The 21,539-nt window shown below is 43.5% G+C and overlaps 2 long non-coding RNA genes across 5 annotated transcripts; one reads left to right on the top strand and one right to left on the bottom strand.

Moving 5' to 3' along the window:
• The first annotated feature begins 202 nt into the window (after positions 1 to 202).
• On the top strand, positions 203 to 20,722 carry LOC308584491. Of its 4 annotated transcripts, none has more exons than XR_014006835.1 (4): positions 203 to 272; positions 12,983 to 13,049; positions 18,886 to 19,004; positions 19,972 to 20,722. It is a non-coding gene; the product is annotated as an uncharacterized lncRNA (long non-coding RNA). The 4 variants fall into 4 exon arrangements; XR_014006836.1 differs by having other exon boundaries at positions 12,983 to 13,151; XR_014006837.1 differs by lacking the exon at positions 12,983 to 13,049 and adding an exon at positions 8,369 to 8,593.
• On the bottom strand, positions 7,174 to 13,854 carry LOC308584523. The gene is made up of 2 exons (XR_014006884.1): positions 13,796 to 13,854; positions 7,174 to 8,232 (listed from the first exon to the last, which is right to left on the bottom strand). It is a non-coding gene; the product is annotated as an uncharacterized lncRNA (long non-coding RNA).
• Positions 20,723 to 21,539: the final 817 nt, after the last annotated feature.

Raw genomic sequence — 21,539 nt, 5'->3', positions numbered from 1 at the left:
CTGGCAGAGTTACTGGCTGACATGAAACAGACCAGCAGAGTGCAGTAGCAGCCTTTCTAGGAGCTGGTGCTTAAATCTCCTAACATGGCATTCTTCCTCCTACTTAGATGTGTGATCCATATCTCCATGGAGAGGAAACCAGTCACTTTCTAAGTTTAGACTTTCCCCCTGCTTAGTATTCCCTGCATGCCCTGCAGTGAAGGCATAGAGAATTGCAAAACTTGCTGATGCTCCTCTCAGAGGTTTAATGAGACTGGCCTCATGAACTGAAGGTAAGTTCCATTGTTCGGGGGGAAGGTAAGTTCCATTGTTTAGGGGAGAAACCCCAAACTTTGGTGATTACACTGAACGCATTGAAGACTCATGTCTTGAAACATCTGAGGAGGATGAGGGTCAGGGTCAACAAATGATGTGGTCTGGGATTGGGGGCCAAGTAGAGTCCTAAGGGCCAGATATTTGGCACCAGAGACAGAGGTTCTCCACACACACACACACACACACACACACACACACCCAATAGCCTTACAGAGCAATCCTAAGCATGTCTACTCAGAAGTGTCCCATTCCGTTCAGTACGTATAGGATTGCCGTCTTATACATCATTCATTTATTATGACAAATGTCGCAGGGTCATTGAAGAGGAGAGCATGTGCAAACTTCCCTTTCTCTACCAAGAAACCGCAGCCTGCTTCGAATGCAGAGTTGCACTTTCCCAACAGATTTGATCCTCTGCTCACACTCCCCCCACAACTGCAATTCCTTTTCAAAATAAAGATCCATGTAGATGCAAGTTCAGGTTTTTGTTGATGCAATCGTAGCTTCCTTACTGAAAAATAGATGTCATTTAAATAACAATTCCCCACATATAAAGGTTCTTTCCAGTCATCTGGGCGCTAATTCCGATTTTTATCAGGTTGGTGGGCAAAAATCCTGATCTAATAAGGGCAAGTTGGGCAGAAACAGGTTTGACTTTCTCTGGGCAAATCCCTGTTTTGGACCTGCACCTGATAAATGCAAGGTCCAAGTTGGCAATTGCTACTCTCATCACAAAATCCTAGTTAAGTTAACTCAGAAGTAGTTCAGATTTGCATATACATAGGACTGCAGCCTACAGTGCTTTCTGTTTTCTCTTCAGAGGGAATTTGAATCCATGCATTTCCTAAACACACACCAAATGGAGCAGACTGGGAGAGAGGTTAGGTGATGTTCCCATGTAACACGATCCGGAACTCATGGCAGTGAATGAACATCTCTGTATTAGGGCCATTTATTTTTATTAACAGCAGCAACAACATACCCTTTAAACATCTTTTCATTCAGACTATTCAAAGCATTTAGATTAGTAATTTGGTTCTTTCCTATGCATGACCAAAACTCATTTTTCTCCAAAATTAGGCAATCATAGCGAACACAAAGTGCAGATGATGTAAATTAATATTTGTACAGTATCAGATCATCTGGCATTAAATCAATCTGAAGCTATAAAGGTCAGGTGCTTGTTGAACACTATAGCTGGATTTCTCGCTCACAATTAAAACAGTAAAGCAAAGCTTTGAATCATATTAGATTGATATTTAGTTTAACTCAGTACCAAAGGCCTTAGCCAACAGCCAGGGTCTCAGCAAAGATCCCTCTAACACCCATCTACACCCATTCTAATTAGAGATTAGTGTTTGGTGTCTTCTAGATGCAAAGTGTATAATTAATAAGTGATAATAATAATATATTATTTATACCCTGCCCAGCTGAATGGGTTTCCCCAGCCATTCCAGGCAGCTCCCAACAGAATATTAAAAACACGATAAAACATTAAAAACTTCCCTAAACAGGGCTACCTTTAGATGTCTTCTAAAAGTCAGTAGTTGTTTATTTCCTTGGAATCTGGTGGGAGGGCGTTCCACAGGGCAGTCGCCGCTACCAAGAAGGCCCTCTGCACTAGACCTCACCCCTGGCTGAACGATGGGAGTGGTGACGCTCCTTCAGGTATACTGGGCCAAGGCCATTTAGGGCTTTAAAGGTCTGTACCAACACTTTGAATTGTGCTCGGAAATGTACTGGGAGCCAATGTAGGTCTTTCAGGACCAGTGTTATATGGTCTCAGCAGCCACTCCCAGTCACCAGTCTAGCTGCCACATTCTGGATTAGTTGCAGTTTCCGGGTCACCTTCAAAGGTAGCCCCACATATACTATATGAAAGCCAGCACAAACCATTCTATAACCAATGTGGTCTCCAAATCATTGGCGTCGCTGCATGCATCTCTTCACTTTCTCTCATATATCTGAATGGTTGTCATTACCTCCAGGGAAAAAATATCTCTGTACTTGGAGACACTTTTGCAGCAATACAAAAGCTGCCCTGCAAATGGAACGACCCTCAGCTGACGTGGTGAGATGTGTAATGCACCTCAGTACACAAGACACACAAAGATACACTAGGATGCCGCCACACACACACACCTTGAAATTCCCAGTGTCTATTTGCAACATACAAACAGTTCCTCCATAAGCAACTGCCCTCCCCACATCAGGGACTTGAGTTGGTATTTGCTGAAAGAGAGCATTCCATTTCAGCATTAATTGGCTGGCTTGCTTGCTTGTTGACATTTATGGCACTCCATATGGCTCCAAGGGATCCCTTAGGGTGGCCAACAACATGCCATAGAGCAATAATAAAACCCATTAAAAAGTAATAACATTAATCAAGGTAAGCAAGGCAGGGGGAGGTGAACACGGCAATGCTAAAAACCAATAACAAAGCCAATGAAATAACCAAACCGATTTTGTATATTCTTGATACAGCAAGAAAAACTAGGGATGCCCCAGAGGAGGGTGGAATAAAATGATGTTTACCAGTTTTCTTTAAAAGAGGGACAGAATGGGGCCCATCAAACATCCTTTGGAGGAGAGATCCATAAGAAGGCTGGCGCCATGCAAATGGACAGCCTAGTATCAGACAATGTCAGAAATCAGAGCAAGTCTCTAATGGCCGTATTGCAAGGATGGGGAACCTGTGGCTCTTCATGTGTTGGTTAGGGATGATGGGATTTGCAGTCCAGTAACATCTGGAAGGTCACGGCTTCTGCTCCTCTGTTGGGAGGAGGAATACCACACCTCTGTGGAAGGCCACAAAAAGAAACACTCTCACACTTTGAGCTGGCAGCGTTTGCCGACTCTTAACACAGCTCTGTCATAGCCATGTTTTCCAAAGGACTCACAGTTTGACCTCTCTGATAGGCCCTCTTTGTACATTGTCTAAGGAAGGTCATTCAGAACAGAATCAGGAACAGAATCAGTAAGAGTGAATTTGCAAACCCTCTTTCCAACCTACATAATTTTGGGAAAGAACACAGTCTAGTGAAATTTCAGCTCCATTTTTAGTGCCAAGTTCTTTCGGGTGGGGTTTGAAAACAACAGGGAGTTGTGAAGTTTTAATTTAAGGCCAAATACAGATTGTAGCATACAGAGAATAAATCAAAAACCAAGGACACCTTTCCCCTCTCTCTGATCAAAAAATACCACCTTTGATCTGAGTGGAAGACAAAGAGATGTATGAAGCTGTAAACAAAGGTCTATGCCAATCCTAGACTTAGCAACACTTCAAATAAGAAAAGCACCTAACAATACACTTTTTTGTACCTTTGACACCTTGTTTTCTGGGTTTTTGTCACTGTGTCACCCAGGACAAACAGTGTCTCCATTTATTCTCTCTTTCCAAGAAGAGAATAAACCATTTTTGTCATTTAAGTACGAAAGCAAGTTGCTTGGTGAAACCAGGATGTAGTATGGAAATCAATGTGACACACTTGCTATTTTTCTAGAACCAAACATATCCCCTTCCTCTTGAACTAAACTAGAATGAGGCAGGTAGCCGCGTTGGTCTGATGCAGTAGAAATATATATTTTAAAAAATTAAAAAATTGTCAAGTAGCACCTTAGAGACCAACTAAGTTTGTTCTTGGTATGAGCTTTCGTGTGCATGCACACTTCTTCAGATACCTCTGAAGAGACCTCATTCTAAACTAGAATGATTAATAAAACAAATACACAGCCAGGCTTTCTCGAAATGTTCACCTGTCTGATCCAGTTAGGAGGGGGGAAAGTCGATTTAATCTGTGCTGTTAAGCAGTTACCATGTGTACCCAAATCTCTGAAATGCCAGGAAATTGAGGCATTTAAGGGTCTCGCGCCTACGTGGGGATTTTAATCCCAATCTCCTCAGTTCATACCCAATTCTGACCACTGCGCCATACCGAACCTCTTCCTACATACCACGCTTCCCTATTGGCTAATGCCAGTTAAAACTTGGGTGGTGCATTAAGAGCTCCACTCCCTGCCTTAGTTAGGTACACTAATGGATGCCATCCCTCTTTGAACAAGCCCCACTTCTGTGTTCAGTCTCCTGTGCCTGACTGGCCAAGGCTTCTACTTTGTAGGAGGAGCCTGTTGTTAAACATACAGGATCCCTTTCACTTGGCTGCCAAACACAGGGCTGCCAAGGTATATAGCCCTGTGGTACATTAGTGCTGGAAGTGCCAGCATGGTTTGTAAGAGCAATCCTGCAGCTCCCTTCCATAACTGCTGAATGGAGAGGTCATCTGGAGGCTATCAATGGCTGCTAACACTGATGGCTATGTCTTACTTCCACTGGCAGAGGTAATATGCTTTTGAACGCCAGTTGTTGTCCTCTTACATAAAAGGTAAAGGGACCCCTGACCATTAGGTCCAGTCGTGACCGACTCTGGGGTTGCGGTGCTCATCTCGCTTTATTGGCCAAGGGAGCCGCCGTACAGCTTCCGGGTCATGTGGCCAGCATGACTAAGCCGCTTCTGCCGAACCAGAGCAGCGCACGGAAACGCCGTTTACCTTCCTGCCGTAGCGGTACCTATTTATCTACTTGCACTTTGATGTGCTTTCAAACTGCTAGGTTGGCAGGAGCAGGGACTGAGCAAGGGGAGCTCGCCCCGTCACAGGGATTCGAACCACCAACCTTCTCATCGGCAAGCCCTAGGTTCTGTGGTTTAGACCACAGTGCCACCCGCGTCCCTGCATTCTGTTACATAAGGTGCATCTATTTTAGGAGTAGATCTCATGCTGAAAGAATGGTCACCCTCACAAGAAAGAGAGAGGATTAAAGAAGGTGCAGGTTTGCTTAAAATCGGCATATGCTGTGCCAAAATCCCAATGGAGCAGAAAGGATTATTTATGCATGCGACCACAGCTGCGTGGATGTCATTGGCCCAGAGATGGAAAGAAGACGAAGTCCCAGCCAGAGAAGAATGGCAGATTAAGTTGATGGATTATGCCGAAATGGCAAAAGAAATCAGGAAGACCAAAATCTTAATAAGAAATGGGGAAAATTTATAATTGATCTTAAAAATCATTGCAAACAGTTAAAACTGTTAGTAGGATTGGAATAACACTTGCAGTTTAATGGTGAATTTTGGATATAATGGAGTTGTAAAAGATTTGGATTATTATAAAAGATGCAGGAGGAAATGACTAACGATAGGAGCCACAAAGGGGAGGAGGAAAGTCCAGGAGATTCTTTGGCATCTTGTTTTTATGATGTATATTGGATATGTGATTGTAAAACTTTAATTTGAAAAACCAATAAATTTATTTTTAAAAATTAAAAATAAAATCTGCCCGTGCTGATTTATATGTGTGTGAGCAAATAAAAAAAATAATTTCTATAATTTTAAATAGAAACACAGTGTGTCTCTCGCCATAGTGGGAAAGGCTATGACCCAGAGACCTGGATGCCCTCTCTGTTTGTTTCCCAGGTGCGCACAGTGTAGTGCAAGGTCTTTGCTCTCTCTCCATGTGGCTCTTTATCTTTAAGCCTCAGCACCTCAGCTGGGCAGCCTTTCAAATACCAGGCTCTTGGAACTTTGCTGCACATTTTAAACAAGAGAGCTTATTGCCTGCTGAATTGTGCTTTTAAAGGTTGCTTCTGATCTGTGGATAACTTGAATTAAAGTCTTGTGATCCTGGTCTTGTGCTTTGTGGCTACGGCTGTTAGCTGCTCTGGGTTCCAGCATGTGGAAGGATGGAATTTAAGAACAAGAAACGAAGCAAGGACAGCTGCAAATAGAGGACTTCTCCATGTAAAATCAGATGCACAGCCACCCTCGGAGGAAAGGAACACTCCCAACCATTTGGGCAATGTTGTGCAAATGCTTTTCCTCCATTTGTAGGCACTGTCCCAGCTTTATCACCGCTCTAAAATGGAAAAGAAGGTGTGCCAATGCCAACAAAAGACCAGGGCACTTTACAAAGGCCATTCTATGATGCTAAGACTGTCACTAGTTCTCAGGAGGGATTCAGACACACACCAGAACTTTTGGTTTGTACGGTTGAAGTGGGTTAAAACACACTGGCTGCATTCACTTAACAGTTTATTCCATTTTCATGATGTTACCTCCCACATTATATTTGATTCACTTCTGGAATGATAGTGGAATATAGCACAAGTTCAGCTCTCATTCAGTGGCATACCAGGGGTTGCCAGCACCCAGGTCTGCCTGGAGGGGTTGGGAGGGAGAGAAATGGATGGAGTATACATACATTCAACTGCGTAATGGTGTCCACATCACCCAGAAGATTGCAGTCGCAGAGATAAGAAAAGAAGAGTCGTTCCATTGTCTGGAGAGGTCGCTTCCTGGTTCGTATGGAGAATCGATTTTTAATGGAGCCCAGTGACCGAAGGGAACAGCTGTATTGAGGCAACACTGAGTGTCGAAATTTTGCGCCCCCTACCAATTTTCCGTCAGGGGCAACTGCTCCTGTCACCTCCCATGCTACACCCCTGCTCTCATTTTCATATTATTTGCAAAGATAAATAGGTACCACTCCGGCAGGAAGGTAAACGGCATTTCTGTGTGATGCTCTGGTTCGCCAGAAGCAGCTTAGTCATGCTGGCCACATGACCCAGAAGCTGTACGCCAGCTCCCTCGGCCAGTAAAGCGAGATGAGCGCTGCAACCCCAGAGTCGGTCAGGACTGGACCTAATGGTCAGGGGTCCCTTTACCTTTACCCACCCACCTTGCCCTGGAAGCAAAAAACATGGAAATGAGCACACAGCTTGCACTATATTCCACTATAGTTCCATAAGTGTATTTTAAGCTGTGCAAAAGCTCAAATATAATGCAGAACACTTAGGACTTGGCTACATTAGCAAAGAAAAAGTGTTTTATATGCATTATAACACCACAGCAACAGATGGTGCTGTGGAGTCCCGTCTTTCACCAACGTGATTTCCCATAATGAAGTTTACAGTGTGTTCTCCTGAAACACTTTTTATGTGTCTAGATCCAGCCTTAGAGGAAAGCTGTGAAAAGAAAATAAACTGCCATGTGAATGTAGTCTCAGTTGTCCTAACATAGCAAATCTGCTTTAAGAACAAAAACAAAATGGACTTTGTGTAGTTAAGAAACCGACAGAGAAAAGCACCCAAAAGCATGGAATGGAGAAATGATTCATGGGAAGACGTTTAAACACTCCAGTAGCAAATCTGGATGAGTGCTCATTGCCTTATAACTGCCTAGCAAACAAATCAGAACGAAAGCTCACTAAAGACTGGGCAACTAGCGTTTAAGCTTTGCACAAGTAACTCAGGATGAGTGCTAACTAAACATGTTGTCATGTGGAGAAGCCTTAACACATATGGTTGTGCATCATGACCAGGTTATGTGAGAATGCAGGATCTCACCCAGTGGTGAAGCTGCATGCTCCACTACTAGGGGCGGAGAGCAGGCAGGGGTGTGGCTGGTGGCCCCTGTGGGCATGGTGCACATTCCGGGGGGGGCATGGTGTGCATCCCATGGCATGGTGCGTGTTCTGGGGCCGTGGCATGCTGCCTGTGGGGGTATGGCACCTGGCGTGCGCGGGGTGTGCAGCGCATGTCCTCCTACCTGAATAGTGGTGCCGGAGGCGGTCCACTCCCTCCGCACTCCTGTTCCTCTCCCAGTGATCTCACCCCATGCAGAAAAATTTGTTAGATCTGTTCATGCATAACTGTCTCTGGATCAAGGTAATGGCCGAGCAGTATACATATCGTAAATCATTTCGCTTTGTTATTTTTAGAGTGTTCAGAAACTGATAAATGTTAATAAATGGATGAGTTTGACTAACACTTGATGAACATGCAAGGCTCTTATGTTTTATTTTTCTTTAGAGGAACTGTGCATCACAATTTTCACTTTGGGAGATTTTCTTCTTCCTCCGTTACTTCTGAAAGATAATAAGCTTTTATCAACTTTTTTAAAACCATGAAAAAACAGTTTCAAAACTCACCTAGTCAAACTGGTTTTCAGTGAAGCCATTTATCATCTTAGCGCTCAGTAAATTGGACTGGATCTCTTAGCAGAAGTTGAGCTTTCATCACATTGGAAAAGGGGAAGAAGGCAACCCCCGAGTGTTCCAGAAGATCAAAGCCTACATCCTTTGCTTCCGCTATCCAGCCTACAGCCATTTAATGCTATGATCATATCAGTTCCTGAGTTTCACTAACTTCAGATACCTGCTTCATTTTGACTGCTGACCACAGGATATCATACAAACGAGAGTGATGGAGCAGAATTCAACATACCTGGTAATAACCATACATCCAAGGACATTTCCCCCCCCCAAAGTCTATCAGTAGTAATGCAATGCATCTCTCATAGTGTGCAGGTGACCTGGGTGCTGGATTGGGTCTGCTGTTGTCCCTCTGCTACAAGGCCCCTCCTCTCCCATCTTCGTGTTCATTGTTTTCATTCGTTCCATGATAAAAGCAAATTCCTAGTACAGTGGTACCTTGGGTTACATACGCTTCAGGTTACATATGCTTCAGGTTACAGACTCCGCTAAGCCAGAAATAGTGCTTCAGGTTAAGAACTTTGCTTCAGGATGAGAACAGAAATCGTGCTCTGGCGGCGCGGCAGCAGCAGGAGGCCCCATTAGCTAAAGTGGTGCTTCAGGTTAAGAACAGTTTCAGGTTAAGTACGGACCTCCGGAACGAATTAAGTACTTAACCCGAGGTACCACTGTATTTGTCCTGTTCCATTTCTCAGCTACAAACAGTTAAGGGCAGCCTCCCAGAATGTGTTTAATAGTGGCTTGTTATGAAAAATGAGAGGATCAATGAAACCAGCATCCCATCTCAATAGGAGAACTGGCACTCGCAAAGGGAAGCCGAGAGGCCCCTGGAAATTCCAGACCCCTCAAGAAATAAGAATTAGAAAATGGAACAATCAATATATGTTCATTTCAAAACACACTGCTTTAAAATTAAGAAAGCAAGAGTAGCTTCCTAGACTTCAAATGAGAAAGTGAAATCCACCTAAAAACCATCAAAGGCCATTCCTGCAGGTGTTTTATATCTGTTTATGAAGAGATAGATGATAGATAGATAGATGATAGATAGATAGATAGATAGATAGATAGATAGATAGATAGATAGATAGATAGATAGATATGGTAGATAGAAGCTTGCTGGGGACATCTAAAGCAAATGCCAAACCATTATTTTCTGTCTGGTAACAAAGGGATAACCCATTTTTTATTCCGCTCACACAGAAAGGGAACTCTTGTGACGCATTCTCTTAATGAAGAGCCCTGTTACTGCAATGATCCTTCGATCTCTACCAAAAGTCTTTGCCATCTCAAGATATTCCACAAATGAGTGAACTTGGAAGGCCAGTCAATAGCAGCAAAGCTTGCAGCTCTTATCAGCACTGTAGTGAATGAATTGGCATTTGTACTGTAGCCCAGCCATTATGCTTATCTTGAGGGTGAAATTTGATATAGAACGTAGAAATACCGTTTCCATCCACCCTGAGCACAGCTGAAAAAATGAACGTGACCAAAACTTTTATTTTGTGAAGGTTATATGGAAAGGAACTTTGAGTACCAAAACACAAAGCAAAAATCATTCTAGTGCTTGAAAACCACTTCACATATGCCTAGAGACATAAAAGTTCCAGAAATTTTGAAGCCATGGGGGGGGGGGACCCCCATTTTCCCGGCTTTTTTCCAGGCCTTCTCATCTCTCATCCAGCCACTGAAGCAGTCCTCCATAGCTTCCAACAATTTCCCTTGAAAATAGGAACATCCTATTCTACTACTACTACTACTACTACTACTACTACTACTACTACTACCCTGCCCATCTGTCTGGGTTGCCCCAGCCACTCTGGGCAGCTTCCAACATATATAAAAAGATAATAAAATATTAAACATTAAAAACCTTCCCTACACAGGGCTGCCTTCAGATGTCTTCTAAAGTTTGTATACTTATCTCTTTGGCTCAAGGGGTTGCATAACTCCATACCCTCCAACATTTCTCCAATGAAAAGCAGGATATTCTGGGATCAAATCAGAAACTGGGACAGCTTCTGTAAATCCGGGACTGTCCCTGGAAAATAGGGACGGCTGGGTGGGTGTGTTGCATTAAGCAGAAGCTTCCCTCCACCCAGCTCTCCCATGGCTAAGCTGGCATGTGCACGTTGAGGAATATCCACAGCAGCCAGTGGAAGACTCTGAAATGGGGCACTCTGAGGGCAGGGATTGGCTGAGCTAGCCTGGAATCTATCGGATTCTACAGCACTTTCACTACTGTCATGTTATGGCATGGGGCTTGATCTGGGTCCAATTGCTGCAGCAGCTCCAGGCTGCTGGATGTGGCAGGGCTGTACATGTGGCAGTGGGCACTGTTAGAATTCCTGCTCTGTGATTGCAGTCATGGGATTTTTGTCTATCACATGACGGTGTATGTTTTGACTCCACAAAGTGTGGGAAGTGACGGAGACAGGATGCTTGTGTTACTGTGTTCCGTGAAGTGGCACTATTGTCCTTTTTCTTTGCTGTCTGATGCTAGAGAGAAAGGGAGCCATGTTGCAGTGCTCCGTGTGTGTTTATATGTAAATAAAGTAGATTAGCCAAAATGCTGAGTTGCTGAGGTCTGTCACACAAGCTGCGAAGACTCTGCAGATCCCTAAGTGTGCCGATGTCTGTTGGCATCAGTCGCTGTGATGTTCGGGCAGAAGAAAGGTTTTGAAGCTCCCGAACGATTGACCAGGAGGGAGGGAACATGTCAGTTGGGTATGTGTCTCTACCAGGGTCCTATTTGAGTGTAGGACGAGCTCCTAACAGGCACATCACTTTGTGCAGCGCCACTGGCAGGGAAAGAGGGCTTGGGTTGCAGTCCTGCTCTGCACATAAACAAGTGCCACAGCTTGATATATTCTGACCTTCAACATCATGTGCTCAAGAACTTCAAGGTGAAGATTGCTTATTCCCAGGACATCATCTGAAGGCGCATGATGCGTCAACCTTGCTGTGGTCAAGGAGGTCTGGGTCTCTTCAGTGCCTGGGTGGAAGGCTGCCTGCCGACCACCTTGAGTTCCCTCACAGAAGATACGCTGGCTACAAATGCAATAATTTAATATTGCCAGAATGGTTTTCAAAATCTTCATGGCTATAACAAAGAAGGATCACTCTGCCTTTCATTACACTGGGTATCGTTATGGCTGTGCAACAGCTTTTCCCAACGGCATCCTAAATAAAAACACAACGTATCCCAGAAAAAGTCTGGAATAGGAAAAGAGAAAAGAACAAAGTTGAACTTTGCCCTTCACCGCCTGACTTAATTAAGCAACTGCAGTAGCTGTGCACACAAACAAAAATCAGCAGCTTATTCCCATTTCCCCTTAGCCTTCCAAGCGAATTTGGCATGGATTTTGCAGGTGGCAGAGGCAAGTTTATCAGAAGGCATAAGGGAATTGTTTCTATTTTCTCCTGGCGCTTTTCTCTTTTTTTGCATATGTTTTGAAAAGTGACTGGTGAATCGATCAAAAAGCACCCAAAGGGAATAGGAATGGTTTCATTTTGGCAGTAATTAACTGATTATCATTTTAGGGCCCGATTCCCTCTGACAGCTGAGTTTGCAGGGCATTCTCCAGTGGTTTATGAGAAGTAACGGGTGATATAACCAGTCTTGAACTTAATGCAAGAAAAAGTGATTTTCTTATATTGTAATGGCAGATGGCGGAAATCACAGAAAGGTAAATGGAAGAGGATCCAGAAACAATCAGGTCACAAGCAATCTAACCCTTGCAGCACATATTCCAAAGTTGGCAGCCACTATTGCTCCTTGTGGAGGTTGTAGCATGGAAAGTGCCACCCACCTACAGGATCTTCTGGCAGTAGGCATGGAGACTCATTGTGACATGGTTAATTGGTCTGACTCTACACTTAATGGCTCCACACTCTTAATAGTTTTAATGGTTCTACACTTCTTCTGTTGCCCTCTTTTTGTTATATCCAAATCATTTTGGGACTATTGGCCGGAGTATCTGCAATGCCCGGCCAGACACCACCCACCCATGCTGATCTTTGGATCCACTTGGACAGGACAGAGTAAAAGAGGGCTTCCTATTTCAGCTATGTCTTGCTTGAACAACAAGGTCTTCCTTTACTGAATAGCCCAGGGGTGGGGAAGTGGATCTGACCACTTACCAGTCCATCACCTGATTTCACCATCAGGTGGAGTGCTGGCAATCAGCTGGTGAGTGGGACTTCAAAGCGCAGCACAAGGTTCTTTGCAGAGTGCTTTGAAGTCCTGCTAGGCAGCTGATCGTCGGCGCTTCGGAAGCCTATCAGTTCTGAAACACCACCAATCAACTGATCTAAGGGGCTTCAGAAGCACTGCACGTGAGGTGCTGACAAACAGCCAATCAGCAGTGCTTCAGAAGACTCTTTTTGGCCCAGTCCAGCCACCGTTGTACTTTTTTTTACAGGTCATATATAGCATGCCTGCATGATTTGGCCAAAATTGCCTGATGGTCCAAATTAGGCCCATGGACTGGAGGTAATCTTCACCCCTGATGTAGCCTTTGTTCTTTGGTCCTGACTTCCAGCTTGCTTTATGATCCTTGTTAAGTTGTGGGTGAATATATCAGATGACACAGCGATTCTTCAAACAGCTCTTGTTTATTTACAGGCCAGAATAGAACTGAACTGAAGGGTTCAGCCAGCCTGCTTATATAGAGCTCCACTAGAACGCAACAGTAACCATTTTCTGTAACTATCCAATCACTGAACATCATTTTCGATCCCTTATTTGCATATGTGGACCTGAACTATCTACAGTATCCCCCTGCTGGCTCAGGGTGAGAACTTCAGTACATAACAATCCTGCCTTACAGTTTGCTCCTTCTGTCCTGGTTTTTAAGTCATAAAATCTGGTTTGTTCCTCAATTCATCGTCCTTTGGTTTTGATTTACTCTAGCTTTGTTGCCCAGCATTTGGTTCTGGTCTCTAAGGACATCTCAAACTTCTGCCCACATCCCAGCCTTGGCGATCAGTTATCCTAACCAGCACAGCACACAGGCCCAATCCAAACCCATAATCCAAGTGGTAATTTTCAAGCATTGCTTCCATCCGCATGCATTTCTACAGCTAATGTCAGAGTTAATTAAGCCACATCCAACCTCCTACCACCCCTCCTGTCAGCCTTTACAATGCTCATTAATCATGAAGCTCAGATAACTAGGCTCTCTCCTATGGTGTGGTGCCCCTGGGAATGTGATGAACTACTGCTCTGACCTTGGCTTGAAAGCTGTTTGGGGCAAGATCCAAGGTGGAAAGAAGCTCACAGAGCAATGTGTTACTTTGGGCAGGAGTCAGCATTAAAGAACACCATGACTGCATTACTCACTTACCTTTACATGTCATGTCTCTCCCATCCAAGTAGACAGTATTGTGCCTTAAGCACGTTGGAGCAAATTTATTCTGAGAACTCAAATTCACACACCAGAAAATCTATGAATTTCACTGGGGAACCTTTATCTGTCCAAGGTCCGCATACGTTTGCAGGCAACCCTTCTTGGCATGATGGTATATAATTTTTTGATGGAATCTAGTAACAATGAAAAACAAGCAATATATATTTACTTATATCCAAACCAAAAGAATACAAACACAGTGTGTACTGACAAAATATCAACCATCTAAACCTGATCTAGCGCACACAAGTAGTAGTAGCAGTTGTTGTTGTTGTTGTTGTTGTTGTTGTTGTTGTTGTTGTTGATGATGATGATGATGATGATTTTATACCCTACCTTTTTCTCTGACATGACTCAAGCTGGCTTACAGATTAAAAACAAGAATCACTAAAAACATAGAAAAAAGCATCATTTAAAAAAATAATGAAAAATCAATAGAACTAGAACTATATACACATATTAAATCTGTTTAAAACACACAAATAATTACAATACCAGCAAATCCAAAACAAAAACAAAAAACCAAAAAATAGTGGCTCCCCTTTACTTTTCATATTTGTTTGTTTGTTTGTTAATTAAATTTGTACACTGCTCTAGACCCATAGATCTCAGGGTGATTCACAACATAACAACACAATAAATAAGAAAACAGAAAATGCATAAGAAAAACAACCGCAACATTCCCTGCTTCCACAAGACATTTTAAAAGGGCATAGGGTGTCAATCAGCCAAAGACCATACCAGTCAGATCAGAGCTATAATTAGGAAACACTGGCATTTAGTGTAGAACCATGCCTAGCATTGATGGGTGGAGAATTGAGGGGCAAATAAATAAATAAATAAAATTTATACCCTTCACATCTGGCTGAGTATAATAGGAATTGCAATGTTGGTGGTGATTGTTGGTCTGAAGGAGAATTTGTCTAGACTGGCTTTTCAGTCAATGGTCTAAAATGTGTTCAAAGAGCACAAAGCGTTGATCTCCGAACCACAATGGAGCGACATGGCTTACATCGACTCTAAGGCAGTGGCTTTTCATGCTTGCCGTTTGAAATAAAGAAAACTTTTGATGATACAAGTTATGGCTTGATCAATATTAGCACTCTCAACTGATGGTAATTGCACTCTGATTGATATTAGAATTACTAACCAAAAGGCTTCAGATAGATTAAAATTAATCAGGACATGTATTCTTTTTCTTCACAAAGGGAGGGGGGGAACGAGGCCTGGGAAACCCTTGCAGCCTTCCAGTGAATGAAATATGAATGCACAGGATATATTTTCTGTCTAAAGCTGTGTGGTCAGAAGATGGCAATTATCGAGATATGTGCAGAGCAAAGTAACAGTCAGTGAATCATAAGGACATTTCCCACAAGTGAATTATATCCTGCTCCAGGACACAGCAAAGTATTGGAGACAAAGCTGAACAAACTATCTTTTTATATAATAATAGATTGGATCATAAAATCCGAAGAGTGTCAGTATCTTTAAACGCCCTGTGGCCTTTTCTCCAAACTTCGGAGCAGTATCTCGGAATCAGTAATGGAAGTTGTGCTGAACAACCGAGGAGAGGGAGGGAGGGGGATTCGTATCGCTGCACTTTAGGCACCCTCCTGAACGGAACCAGTGGCGGCTGGTTCACTGACCCACCAACCTCAGCCTGCCCTCAGCTAGTGCCCTACTTGCCAGCCTTCTTACATATAGTAAGTCGGGGGTGAAGGGTGCAGGAAGTGTCTGCCATTGGTTCTGTCATTACCTACTGTTGATCTCACTGAATTCTTTTTTTTAAACATAATTTTTATTAATTTACACCAACACAAAACAAACATACAATTCTACATCTTATTTTCACAAATTACTTTCTTTTGGACTTCCTCCAGCTTTTCCACAAATCTTCCATAGTCATTTGTTTATATTACGCATTTCATGATCTCACTGAATTCTGCCCTACCAATCCCAATGCACACCCTCCAAGTTGTTGGAAAAACACCTGGGAAGGCCACCACCTTCCCCCCAAGACACCAGGGCATCTTTCCGGTGGCCACCCTCTGGCTGTAAATCTTCCTCAGTCCAGAGAGACCAGTGATAAGAGATCCCTCCCTCCTGAGAGGAGCACGCTCATCTCCTCACATCTCATAGCAGAAGAAGAGTTAATTAGTATCTCTAAAACTACTTTTAAAAGGTAAAGGGACCCCTGACAATTCGGTCCAGTCGTGGTCGACTCTGGGGTTGTGGCGCTCATCTCGCTTTATTGGCCGAGGGAGCCGGCGTACAGCTTCCGGGTCATGTGGCCAGCATGACTAAGCCGCGTCTGGTGAACCAGAGCAGCGCACAGAAACACTGTTTACCTTCCCGCCAGAGTGGTACCTATATATCTACTTGCACTTTGACGTGCTTTCGAACTGCTAGGTTGGCAGGAGCAGGGACCGAGCAACGGGAGCTCACCCCGTCACGGGGATTTGAACTTCTGATCGGCATGCCCCAGGCTCTGTGGTTTAACCCACAGCGCCACCTGCAGCCCTTTATTAACAGTATATATATATATATATATATATATGCTTTCGTAGATTTTCACGGGTACAGGAATGCAGGTTTTGGTGTCTTCGGGTGTCTTCCCGTGTAAGAGTTGGGGTGTCTAGGCGACGTTTCGACGAGGTCTCACTCGTCATCTTCAGGCTGGTGTTTTCGGCTTCTTGTTACTAGGACAGAGCAGGATCTCAGTGTTTGAGTTCCTATAAATACTGTTGAGGGGGTGTGGTGTATAGCCTCCAACGTTCTGGGCAGAGAGGAAGTTCCCAGGTTAGTGTGCCTTTTCTTCTTTTGTTCATTAATTACTTGAGGGATATCTTGAGTGATTTCTTGAGTGATATTCTGAGTACCACTTAGGAGGGTCATTAGGTGTGGATTAGTTGCTAAAGCTTTCGTGTCTTGACCTCTTGAGCTTGTGAAGAGTTTTTCTGAGAAGATGGCTGTACTGCACTTAGTTGTGCTCTGGCTTGGCTTCGTGTATAGGGGCGAGCTGTGGTTTTGTGCCCTGTGCCAGCCAGATCTGTGTAGGGATTGCAGGGGGGTGCAGCATCCGGAGGTGCCACTATGGTTTGGCTACTGGATGGTGTCTGTAATTTATCTGTGGAGAGGGTCTGGGTTTGGGTCTGGTGTGGTTGATTGGAGATGGCGTTCTGTGTGCCTCTGGTTCTGGTGTCGGTTTTTGTGGGGAGGGCTAATTTCCAGATGTCTGGCAGGCGGGACGTGTCGTCACGCTTGTTCATGTTGTGAGGGTGTTTCTCTATCTCGATGGCTTCCATGATTATTCTCTTGTGGTGATGTTCCATGTTAAAGAGCAATTTGGAATATAGACTTTATTAACAGTCTATATACTGATGTTCCATGTTAAAGAGCAATTTGGAATATAGACTTTATTAACAGTCTATATACAAAGAATACACCAGCATGACTGTGCTCTCTCAGCATCAGTACAGAACAGCCTAACACACAGAAGTAAAACTAAACTCACCATCAATACTCCAACAGTCCTGAGACTTCCTGTCTCATGCTCTCAGGCACTCACATGATATAAACAACATAGTGCTATTTGCTGAGCAAGCGTGGGTGGATAGAAATCCTAACACGTGTCCCTATTTTCCTGGGGAAATCCTGTCCTGGTTTCTGATTTGATTCCAGAATGTCCCACTTTTCCTTAGGAAGTCTCTTAGGAAGAGAAATGTTGGAGGGTATGGTGTTATGCAACCCCAAGCCAAGGAGATAAGTAACTATACAACTTTCAGAAGACAGGCAGTCCTACAAAATGAAGTTTTTAAAAAATAAAAAATAAAAAATAATGTTTTATTATGTTTTTATATAAGTTGGAAGCCGCCCAGATGGAATATAAATAATAAAAATTATTATTATTATTATTATTATTGAATAGGATGTCCCCATTTCCATCGGAGAAATGTTGGAGGGTATGCCAATGGGCACCAGCCACCACTGAACGGAACTATCTATGACACCTGGGCCAGCTGGGAAATACTTCATCTACATTAAATTAGTTTTCCTAGAAAGTGAGACCACCGTAAGAGCTGTCTCAGATCAGGCAAAGGGTCCCAAGTCCAACATTCTGTTTCCCACAGTATCTGACCACATGCCTCTTGGAAGCCCAAAAGCAAGGCATGGAGGCAGATCCTCTCCTATTATTTTTCTCCAGCAACTGGAGGCCTGCAAATGGCTATCATGACTAATGGTCACTCATTGACTTTTTCTCTATGGGTCACCTCAAGAGAAGGAGGAGGTGCCACCATGACCCACCAGGGACTTCTCTTCCTTTTCTTTCTCCATGGAGTTGTTAAATATATTCTATTCCTCTGCTAAATACTCTCAGCTGCTTGTCATTCTGAAAGTTTCCCCACACTAAAATGAATCAACAAGCTTCCCAATTTGAAGGTAAAGCGAGCACTGAAAGAGGCAAACGCAGAATCGCAAAGAATATTTAAAGGCCTTTCCTAGGGTTTCAGCACAACTCAATATCGTCCCCTATCAAATTGTGTTAATTAATGACATTAACTCAGCTGAGATTTATTACTCCCCAACCAAGAGATGTATAATTAATACTCCTCGCCTATATATAGCTCTTTGTCACTACATTTAGGAATATAAGCCTCATTTATTCTAAGGTTATAATGAAAAAAATTGACTTGTGCAATTTTAATTGCTGTAATATTTTTCCCGATTTTTGCAGAGTTTCTTGGAATTTGTTGGAGCCACTAGCTCCTCAGAAACCTTTCTACAACGTTCATTTAGCTCCTGTCATTTCTTACACTAAATACAGTGGGGGCTTGATGGCTTATTTGATACCTGCATCAATCTTAATTTATTTCCATAATTTCCTCTGACAAATCTGTTGATGCCATTGACATCCTCTGCGGCAATCATTCTCACAGACTCAAGGTTATTTTGACATTTCCCATGCCCATAACTCACACATCTAGGACGTAGCCCAATTCTGCTGTCTTTTACCCTTCATCATGTTCAATACCTGTCCTTTACTTACCAGCCTGTAGGCTGATAGTCTTCATTATATCCTGCTTTGACTAATGTAGCATATTGCTTTCTCCCTTTGCAGGCCTGTGTACCGTGCCACTCCACATCAAATATATTGCAGCCAAAGCATTCATCTTCCTGGTTCAATCCATTTGTCATTTTGCCCTGTCCTTTACATCTACGAAAGCCTGCATTTACCAGGTGACAATAGTTAAGATTCATGGAATCATACAATTGGAAAGATCATAAGCCCCAAAAGGGATGCATGCATACATTATTTATTTTTAGAATATTTACCCCACTTTTTGACTTTAAAATAAGGTGGCCATATGACCAACTTTAGGGACACGGTTGGTGCTGTGGTGTAAACCACAGAGCCTAGGGCTTGCCGATCAGAAGGTCGGTGGTTCAAATCCCCGCGGCGGGGTGAGCTCCCGTTGCTCGGTCCCTGCTCCTGCCAACCTAGCAGTTCAAAAGCACATCAAAATGCAAGTAAATAAATAGGTACCGCTCTGGTGGGAAGGTAAACGGTGTTTCCGTGAGCTGCTCTGATTCGCCAGAAGTGGCTTAGTCATGCTGGCCACATGACCCGGAAGCTGTCTGCGGACAAATGCCAGCTCCTTCGGCCTATAGAGCGAGATGAGCGCCGCAACCCCAGAGTCTTCCGTGACTGAACCCAACGGTCAGAGCTACCTTTACCTTTACTATGACCAACTTTATGGAGGAGACCCCTCTGTTTGAAGGTCTGTCCCATCCAAGTCTACCTAAAGATAAGGGAGACAGCAAGAGGGGCCTTAAAGTTGCCCATGAATGGTGAACAACGCCTAGATTGCAGACTGAGCAGGCATACAGGTCATCATTGTCTTCCCCAGTGTGGTGATATGTATTGTACTTCTATTTGAATTGAGTATACACTTAATTCAAATAGAAATACAATACATATCATAGAGTTGGAAGGGACCTATGTCCAACCCCACCTTGCAACGCAGGGATATGCAGCTGTCCCATATGGGGATCAAACCTGCAACCTTTGTGTTATAAGCACCATGTTCTAACCAACTGAGTGTCATCCTTCCTGAATTTGCATCTATACATACAAATTAGTGTGTGCACATTTTATGGAAATCTGTGTCCTTTCTGGGTGTGTGAAGTGTTTCCTCTTTTTCAGTATTATATACATGGCCACACTACCTCCAAGGCCCTACAGGTGGCTGATAAAAGTCACATCCAACTCAGATCTGCACTGCTTTCTTCAACCACCAACAAAGAGCCAAAGAGCCATTGGCCGTAGACAGACCAGTGGAGGATTCCTTGATGTATTGCCTGATCTTCTGATGCCAACTGAAGGGGGCCTCTGAGGAAGCCAGGTGTAAAGGCTGCCAATGATGACTGTGCTTGGGAAGGAGGAGCAGAATGGCAGGTGGTCCTAGCCAGGCTAACGGATGAGGCGTTGCTGTTTTGCCCTTCTCTCTGGTCCTGAACATGTGGGAAACCAAAAGGACTATTTCCAACAGGAGACTTTGCAGTTGACTGGGGTGACCTGAAAGAAAAAGGCAGCAATTGAAATGTACTTTGTGAAATGAACGTTACCAGAAGACATGTTCCCAATCATTTTCTGCCAGCATTTCTAATTAAAAATAGTGAGTCATGTTTGATGTAAATGTGCTCCTACAAATGTAATTTTACTGACATTGGATATGATGAAAAGGAAAAGAAGCCCATTAAATGAAAAGCTAAAGCTATTATTCTCCTGCCTGCTGTCTAAATCCCAAATGAATTACCGTATCTCAAGGAGTCATGAAACATGGAAAACACAAGTCTGCAACGCTGCTGGTTTGCAGTGACTCTCATGCTTTGGGCCTCTGTAGCTAAGAAAACTGGGATGGGAATTATTGAACAATAAAGTCATCATTTAAGAACTTTGCCTCCAGTGACCAGTACTCATATTTGCATGATCAGAAAGCGCTGATGGCTATTTCATCCAGCGAAGCTCTCAAAAGACACAAGCTGTTATCTTGAAATAAACATTTTCAATGTCCCTCGCTGTTGAACTTACAAGATAGCTCTGGGAAAGGTGCCACAACATGATTTTAAATTACCCCTTCCTAAACTTGCCTTGAACACCCTGAGTTTCAGTCAAAATCCAGTCCTGAGCAATCTTTTGTTTAATTCAGTAGGCAGAGTCCCAAGACTATGCTGTGGAGAACCAAGCTTGAAATCTGGGTTTACAAGATACTCCTCTATTGGCCAGCCACTAGACCCACCTTGACTCTGCAATTAGGAATACATATTCATGTTTCCTGATGTAATGGAGTTTTTCAAAAGCTCTGAGAAGCCTGGAAGCTTGAGGCTCATTTGATCCTCCTCTTCTCAGTTGGCATGCACCACCATTGCCCATTTCAGACTTAAAAGTGGGGTTGCCTTGGACTATGCATCACAAGCATGAAAACAATGAAGCATTCCTAAATGAATTATTGACATGCCACTTCCCTCTACAGCATGTGCAAAAACCGCCTTCTTGACCGTTGGACCCACGATTGGTCACATCTGCTCAATCTGCCAGAGCCTGTCTTCACATGCAGGGGAAGTCCCTAACTCACTGATGGTTTGAGACCCATCAGCTACCCTCACCTGGTTTAGTCAACCCATCAAAGCCATTCCCAAGGTGTGGCTGCTGTCATATGCTGGCAGCTTCTAGAAGTCACAGGTGAGAGCTGAGTGCAAGGTGGGGACCAA

Source organism: Podarcis bocagei (genome assembly GCF_964188305.1).
Source record: "Podarcis bocagei genome assembly, chromosome: 3".
NCBI lineage: Eukaryota > Metazoa > Chordata > Lepidosauria > Squamata > Lacertidae > Podarcis > Podarcis bocagei.
Note: the sequence above shows the minus strand (reverse complement) of the source record. Positions and strands in the feature narration are given on the sequence as shown.